At 37.5% G+C, this 7,833-nt stretch overlaps 1 long non-coding RNA gene across 1 annotated transcript; it reads left to right on the plus strand.

Annotated features, from left to right (window-relative positions):
• The first annotated feature begins 2,427 nt into the window (after window positions 1-2,427).
• On the plus strand, window positions 2,428-7,206 carry LOC128078989 (uncharacterized). The gene is made up of 3 exons (XR_008205946.1): window positions 2,428-2,903; window positions 3,630-4,176; window positions 7,172-7,206. It is a non-coding gene; the product is annotated as an uncharacterized LOC128078989 (long non-coding RNA).
• The last annotated feature ends 627 nt before the right edge of the window (window positions 7,207-7,833 follow it).

Below are 7,833 nucleotides of genomic sequence, written 5' to 3' on the forward strand. Positions count from 1 at the left end.
TTCCCCTGAGGTCTGTAACAGTAAAAGGTTTTTTTGCTCATGCCTGAAGCTGGTTTTTCTTTTAAATGTCTTACTGCTATGAAATCTTAATTAAGGGGAAAAAAAAAAAAAAAAAAAGCTCTACAGAATCTTTGGTGTTAGTTAAAGGGTTTTACCAAAGATCTTGGAGATCTGTCTTTTCAAAGACCAGGAATTGATGCTAAAGGTAAAGGAAAACAGAAAATAGATTCAAGAAGGACTTCAGAGGGCAAAGTGTTCTGCAGCTCCACTGTTCTTACCATCGGATCTTGCAAAAGGCATTATTTACCACGGGGAAAAAGTGTACAGGAGGCATCAAGGAGTAGTCTGAGAACAAGAGTATCATTTAAAGGAATGAGTAGCTGCTGACTCACCAGAAAAAATGTCTGCAGAGGCAGCTAATTTACATATCATGATACTTAGCTTTTATAAACACTGCCTTCTCTCTACAGAGAGCTGTGCAAACGTCTGATCGTATATCACTTACACAAACACATTAGTTCTCTTAGCCACTTTAGACCTCTCCATTCTCAAGAAATATAATCCAATCTGTAATCTCAATTTAACTTGTTCATCTTTCAGTGCAGTAGTTTATCGGGACAGAAAAAGGGAAGTAAGTACTGGTGTTTTCCAAGTTGCTTTGGGGAGTAAGGTATCCACCTCCTACTCAACAGCAGAGGGAATTGAGTAATTAATTGCCTTTGAAAGTTCCAACTTATTAAATTTGTTTAAAATACATATACATAATGTATGTCAACTAACATTGCTTTCAACTATTGTTTCTTTCTTTTTTTTTTTTTCCTTGTAGAACTCAAAATACCAGTAGAATGAATACACTACCATGGCTTCTCTTGCTTCTCTGTGCACTCTGCCCCTGAAGCTTGACAGTGTGCTTTCTGAGTAGCCTGGTGGGCAGGGCATAGGACTAAAGCTCAGAAAATCTGGGTTGGATTTCTGCTCAGTTTGCTGTTTTGTGTCTTTTTTTTTTTGTTATTAAATGATGACTTAATACAAGGCCACGTGTTTCTGAAAATGAAACCCTCTCAACAAATTCATAGTTTATAAGACTGTATGTATAAATAAGTATATATATGTCTGTGAGTATGTGTATGAATATATCAAAATCCTGGTGTGGAACACTAGAAGTAGAAAGGTTCCAACAAGGGAAGATGATGTTATCAGAGAAGCAGGGTGCATAGGTTCACGGTAGATATCAAAAATGTGTTTTCATTCCATTTACTTCTTCACAGGCAGAAGTTGGTAATAGACTATTTTAATACCTTTTTGAAAGCTGCCTTGGAAACCTAGCTACTAAGCCATAAAGGGAATGTGTAAGTCCCCAGAAGGCTTCCTTTCTTTTCTTTTATAAATATGTAGAGGGAAAAGCAAGATAAAAAATACAGCTTCAAAAATAGATGTAAAATAATTTTCCTTTATCTATTATCTTGCCTACTGCAATATGCTAAAGCACTTTTCTGAGTGTTATGGAATTTAACGTTAAAGAAAAACAAGCAGAAACAAAAATCTGTTCTAATTTCCTTCTGATTTCTCGCTCAGAACCAATCAAGCTCCTGGTCTGGGGAATTTAAGACAGCACATTATGATTTTACAATATTTGTTTTTACTTAGGAAATTTGGTTACTTTGTTACTGAAGAAAAAAAGTAGAATTTGGTTATAAATGTAATCAGTTAATGATTTCATGAAATATTATTTAAATGATCTCAAGGCAAGTTAATCTTCAGCACTATTGGCTAAGGAAAGATTCCACCCAAATGTCAGAAGTTCTCCTAAAGCTGTTGAACAATTTCAAAAATTAAAGCAACATTGTTTCAAAGACATTTCAACTCAGCATTCTCATCCCTATTTTCAAAGAGTGCAAGTATTATCAAATACATTTCTTAAGATCTGCAGAAGAAACAGTAGGAGACTGAGTTCTTTTGCATCTGTGTTTCAGTAGTCTGTCATACTAAGAAAACTCTCACTTTTTTTCTCTTTTATTTTCCATGTAAATGAGAGGAAAGCACAGGCTGAAGGTTTTCAAAGCGTTACGTGTACCCATAGGAAAAGCAGAATGTATATTTTGGTTATTGTAGTGTTGTTATGTTATTGTATTTCTTTATGCTGAGTCTCAAATTATGTGGTTACTTACCACATTTAGGAATGTATGTGATTTGTTTTCAGAAGAAAACATACTCATAAATTCCTTAGAAGAATCTCAGTAAATCTATTATGACCCTAATACCTTGAGATAACAAACAGAATGTTCATTTCTTTTTTTGTATGCTTAACAAAAAAAGAGTTAGATTAATCCTAAACTACAGGTATGGAAAAAGGCAGTTATAATGAATTTGTAAGCAAGGAGAATTTTCCCTGTTTTGTATTTATTTGTTCATTTTCCTGCAGCTTTGTAGAAGTCAGTAGTAGAAAGGATGAAGGAAGTTTGTCTTTTAAACAACCAGTCTGAAATATGCAAGGCATTTTCATTTTTCTTCACCTGAGTTGTTTATTTCTGAGTTTATCCATTTTTTCCATGTTGGCAGATTTATATAAAACAACAGTAATAATATTTCTGGTGGTCTCAGAAACTAAGATAGGAGAAACTAAGAAAAAACTCAGAAACTAAGGAGGAGAAGCAGTGCCTACACAAAATTAAGGTTTTTGTGTAAATTGTGAAATAATGTGTTAATGATTTTGGCAACATATAAGAGCAACAACAAAAAAAAGATAAAAACTTCAGTTTTGGCCTCCTGTCACTCTTCCCAAACTTCAAACTTCTATAGAAGTAAGAATGCCCTGACAGAAGTATGCCTCAAGCCAGGATACAGTTTTGGGGAGATGAGAAAACTGAAGGAAGTCCCTCTCCCATATTCGGCATGGGACAAAGGTAGGTATGGATCCATGCCAAGTATTTCTTGATTTTGCCATTCTTTCTTGTTTTGTTGCTAATCTGTATATAGCCTTTCTTTCTTACCTAATACTTATGAAGTTTAATGTTTTCAAATCATCTTATTTCAGCACATGATTTTTTCATGAAAATCTTGCCCTCGTTGCTTACCGTCTCTTTGGATGCAGTTATTTACCTCACTTGGCAGTGAGTTCTGCTTATTGACAGAATTACTGGGACATCTATAGAATAGAGGCTTTCAAATGGGGACACGAAAATTCTCCTTGTGGACACAAACGTGTTTGCATAAGCATGAGAGAGATTTCTGAGTGCCTACAGGGCAAAGCCTCATTTTGCAGGCTCATCATTTGGACACAAATTTTATTTTTCTGTGGCATTATCTGGTTTTGTTCCACCACTGTAAAACCCTGTTTTCCTTGGCTTCCTAGTCCTGAGTGAGAACTATAAATGTCATAATATGCTGAGCTAATGAGGGAGCACCAGCCTGGGCTCCCTGCATGTCTTTGCTTTGTGGTTTTAAATCAGAAAATCAAACCCTTAAATTTATCCAAACATAGCCTCTTTTTTGCCTGTGTGGTTTAATGTGGCTTAATTAACGAATGTCTTAAGTGAGGATTCAAGTACCCATGTAGATTAAAAGAGCCAATTTAGGATCCTGCAGGAGCTGAGTCCCTCTGAAAATACATTGTTTCTTCTACCACAAAGGAATACAAAGAACACTTAGAAGGTACAAAAGGACAACAAAAAAAGAGGAGGACAGAAGCTTGGCTCTTCCTTCATTAGAGTTATCAGAACAAGTTCTGTGCCAGCAGAAGACTTTGACCTCATCCTGTTAACGCTTTATCCTGGTACTTCCAAACCTGAGACCACAGGGTCTCTTCCATCTGTGCTTTTATTCAGGGTTTGCAAGGAAGATGTCTACTGCTTGATCTGCAGTGGTGACCACAGGTGTCATCCATGACTGCCAATGCCAACTGAATGAAAGAACAGATAAATGTTATCTCCCAGTAGTTGCAAGTTTGACTTGACTGTTGTGCAGTTGGGCCTGTCTTGGCCTGAGAGTGTCAGATCTGCCTGGCCCATGACTGGCTTTAATACTCACACAGGGGTGACAGCTCCAGCCCTGGGCTGACCAAAGCTCTGGGAGGGGTCTGAAGAGGGCAGGAGCTGCAGCAGTCCTGGACAGCACCAGAACCAGTCCTTTGTGCAGCCGAGGCTGGGCTTGTTTCCGATTCCATGAGGCTTCAGCCAGGTAAACGATAACTTCTTGTTTAATGCCTATGTGATATGCATTCCTTTTTAGCCCACAAGAAAGTTTTAAGTGTGACACTGCGTTACTCTGAACTGAGAACATCGTTTTGCACCCAGCAGAGCTGCTGCTGCCCCCAAGGTCTCATATTATTGCAGCCATCAGATGCTGATCAGTGTTTATTGCTGAAAGTTTCCAGTTATTTTCTATTATGCGCTCATTTTTATATGGTTGAATATTCATTGCAACTAGAAAGCAAGGTTCTTGACTGGAAAGCCAACTTCTGCATAAATGAGGACACTGTAGAATAAAATTCCATATGTAGAAACCCTCAAGATATCTACCAGTAAGTCAGAGGAAGTATGTTACATTTAATTTCCACAGAGATGTAAGATACCAGCACGAAGGAAAGAGAGCTGTGTACTTGTTAACTGTTACCATAAAGGAGACAGTGAGATTAGCATATTTAAATCTTCAGAATTAAATATCAAAATCAAAAATTTTCTCTGAATTTATCACCTAAGGTGATGCTATTGTTGAAAGCAAAAGTACTGAGGGTGTTAAATGGTAATTTTTTATGCACTTCACAGCAACAAGTTTTTCAAAATTGCATCCTTTCTGTGAAAGAGCATTTATTGAAAAACGCAGCAGCTCACCACACCTTTCATAGACTCTGAGACAATTAATGGTGAAGACCCCTGGAAAAGAAATGAGATTTGTGTATGTAATTGCTAAGACAAACATTTTAGAAATGCTGAGATCCTGGTTTTAGAGGTGAGCAAGATTTCTAAATCTATCAGGTACTCTTGAGAATGCTATGATTTATTATCTCTCTGTAGCATTTCAGTGTTTAACTGCCCATTTGGAGATGCTTTGAGCCTGATTAAAAAATAATAATAATGTCTGAGCATTTGGGATATCTGCAGAATTCAGTCAAACTGATGTAAGTTGTGTTATGATCAGACGAGACTGTCAATGATCCATTTGCCAAGTGATGTTCTAATATAAACACAACCATAAAATGGTATTTTTGTGACTACTAAAGGTTTGCTGCCTAAACACTGCTTACCTTGCTTCATCAGAAATGGACTGTGCCAATGTGTTGACTTGTATAGAAGGCTGATTGAGCACAGATGGGTCAAAATGGTTTGGCACCTATTCCTCTGAGGAAGTATGGACACCAGATTGCTGGTTTTCACTGCTGAGGGGCAGAACATAGTGTTCGTTTTTCTGCAGGTCTTTGTCCTGTAAAAGTGTTAATCCTGAATTTATTTCACCAGAGTTGACAGAGATTTCTGGTCTATTTTACAAATGCAATTGCTGATATAAACAATTTACATTAAAGTTGATTAGGAGCTGTTTTGATTAGACAATTTTGTTCCAGGAAAGCTGAGTTAGTGAAATGAACCCAGGATCGGGAATGAGTTTTTTCAGAAGGGGATTTTCTAGTCCTCTGAGGAAGAAACCTTGTTTGGTAGCTGCTAGCAGCTGTTAGTCCCCTAGCTAAGAGCTCCTACTGAGATGGGGAGAAAGGCCTAGCCTGGCAATCACTGACCTAAATGCCTTGACAGGCTGCTCACAGTTTGGTGTTGGATGTTTTTTCTCATTCTTCAGTTTTCCCTCATTAAAAGACTTCCTTTCTTCCCAGTGAGAAGTGGGGAAACATTTTAGTTTTTAGAAGTGATACGATACAGTAACTGTTTTTTTCCAAACATTTAAAGTAAATACTCAGTTTATGTGGTCATTCACTGTGACTGCTGCTGAATGTAGCTGTTTTTATGGAACTGTTTTGATGCTCTTGAACACTGCACAGGAAGATAGTATGCATGTTTTATTAGTTACTACTAATAAAAATACCTGTATATTTCTTACTTATTCTTTTTAAATAGGAGCTGAGGCTTTGTCTTGATTGTTACGTCCCACTGGAGTAAAAACTCCGTTATATACAGTTATACTAAAGCAACAATGGAGGAAAAGACCTGTGCTTTTTATAGGTATACATTGCAGTCTCTATTACTAGGTTGGCTTACAAGACAAAAATGTTCATTCTTTATTTGTATGAACAGCCAAGTGTAGCAGCACCAATGTCTGTAACTGGATTTCATTATGGAAATTCAGCTAAAAAGGGCCACAGGCACAAAAATCCATTAAAATGTTTCTATTGCTTTACATATTCTTCTGTGATAAAAATAGCCCTATATTTGAATTTAAGAAGCTTTTGCCTAAAGGGTAGCAGATGGATATTAAGGAGATTATAATAAAGAAGAGTATTATAAAAAAAAAAAAAAAAAAAAAAAAAAAGCTGATGGGGGAGTACCATTCTTTCATATTTAGGGAAAACATTCGTAAGAGCAAAAGGTATTCCAAAAATTGTCTCTCTTTAGGTAATTAATAATAGCTTGTTGATTCTTTCTTTTACTATGTGAAGGCCTGATCCTAAAATGGTCTTGTTCTGTAAAACTCTGATACAACTGGCAGCTGAAAAATTGGATGGATCTAGGACACTTGCATTGTTGTTACTGTAACTATGTTGTAAGATATGAAGAGTAGCTGCCATCTGAGCGTGTTTAGAAATAAACATAAAACAATGTTTGGCTTATTAAGAGTTTGAAAAATCAGTCATCACAAGATTTTGAGACTGTGCAGTCATTCTAGACTATTTCCTTTGCTATTTTGCGTCTGAAATGTTTCTGATATTTACAAAAGTGTCTTGACAGATTTAAAGGGTTTCTTAAGTTTCTTGGAAGCTTCTGGTTCCCTTAGAGTGCTGGCTGAGTTTCCAGCAGGTTTTGCTTAAAACAGAGGTAAATTCTTAGCTATTGTGGCTGCACTGCATAGCTTGACATGGCTCCGGTCAGGGACAAATCACATTTGCACGATAAGCTGAAGCAGGTCTGCAACACACAGCTCCCAGAAACATGCCATATTGGAACATGTTGTTGCGAACAAACTGTCTGGGTGTAAGTACACTAAAGCAATAGCTTATTGCTTCTTACAGAGAGCTGGAAAATCTTTCACTGGTTTGGATTGCCACATCCTGCATCCCATGGCTTTTGGGGAAAGGGATTCTCAGGTTGCAAGAAGTCACTGCATCCTCCAGAGGTCTGTACTGAAAAGAAGAGCAGCTGACAGAAGGAAACAAATTTCACACGCGGATCATCTGAAACACTCTGGTGTGCTGGCAGTAGGTGTCCCATTTAAGTCTGATGGGATTAGCTGGCTTCAGTGGGCTTGACATCTGCGTGGCTAAGGTTACACTTCTCTTTCTCTTTAAAGTGTCATGTCTAGCTGGCCCTAACAACATTTCAGCGATTGCATTCTCTTTTTTACACTTACTATGTCTTGGTTTAATATTGTGAGCTGTGTTACGAGGAGGGATTTGCTGGATATTGTTCATTTGATTGAGCTGTGGGGCTCTTCCAGTGAAAGATAGGGGGAAGAGAGAGGTGGGAAGGAAACAACTGGAATAACCAGGAAGGGTTAAACAAAGAGACGACTGCTGCAATGCCTAAGTGTTTTTGGCACCCCTTTAATGTGAAACCTTTTCATCTGAGTTATACCTTCAGAAGTCAGATTTCACAGTCAGATTTCACTAGACTCCCTTTGAGTTTCGTGATTCCATTTCTGTCCTAATTACATTTTTCAGAGGGAGATTGCTCT

The sequence above is a fragment of the Tympanuchus pallidicinctus genome, unplaced genomic scaffold, assembly GCF_026119805.1.
Source record: "Tympanuchus pallidicinctus isolate F22 unplaced genomic scaffold, pur_lepc_1.0 scaffold18, whole genome shotgun sequence".
NCBI lineage: Eukaryota > Metazoa > Chordata > Aves > Galliformes > Phasianidae > Tympanuchus > Tympanuchus pallidicinctus.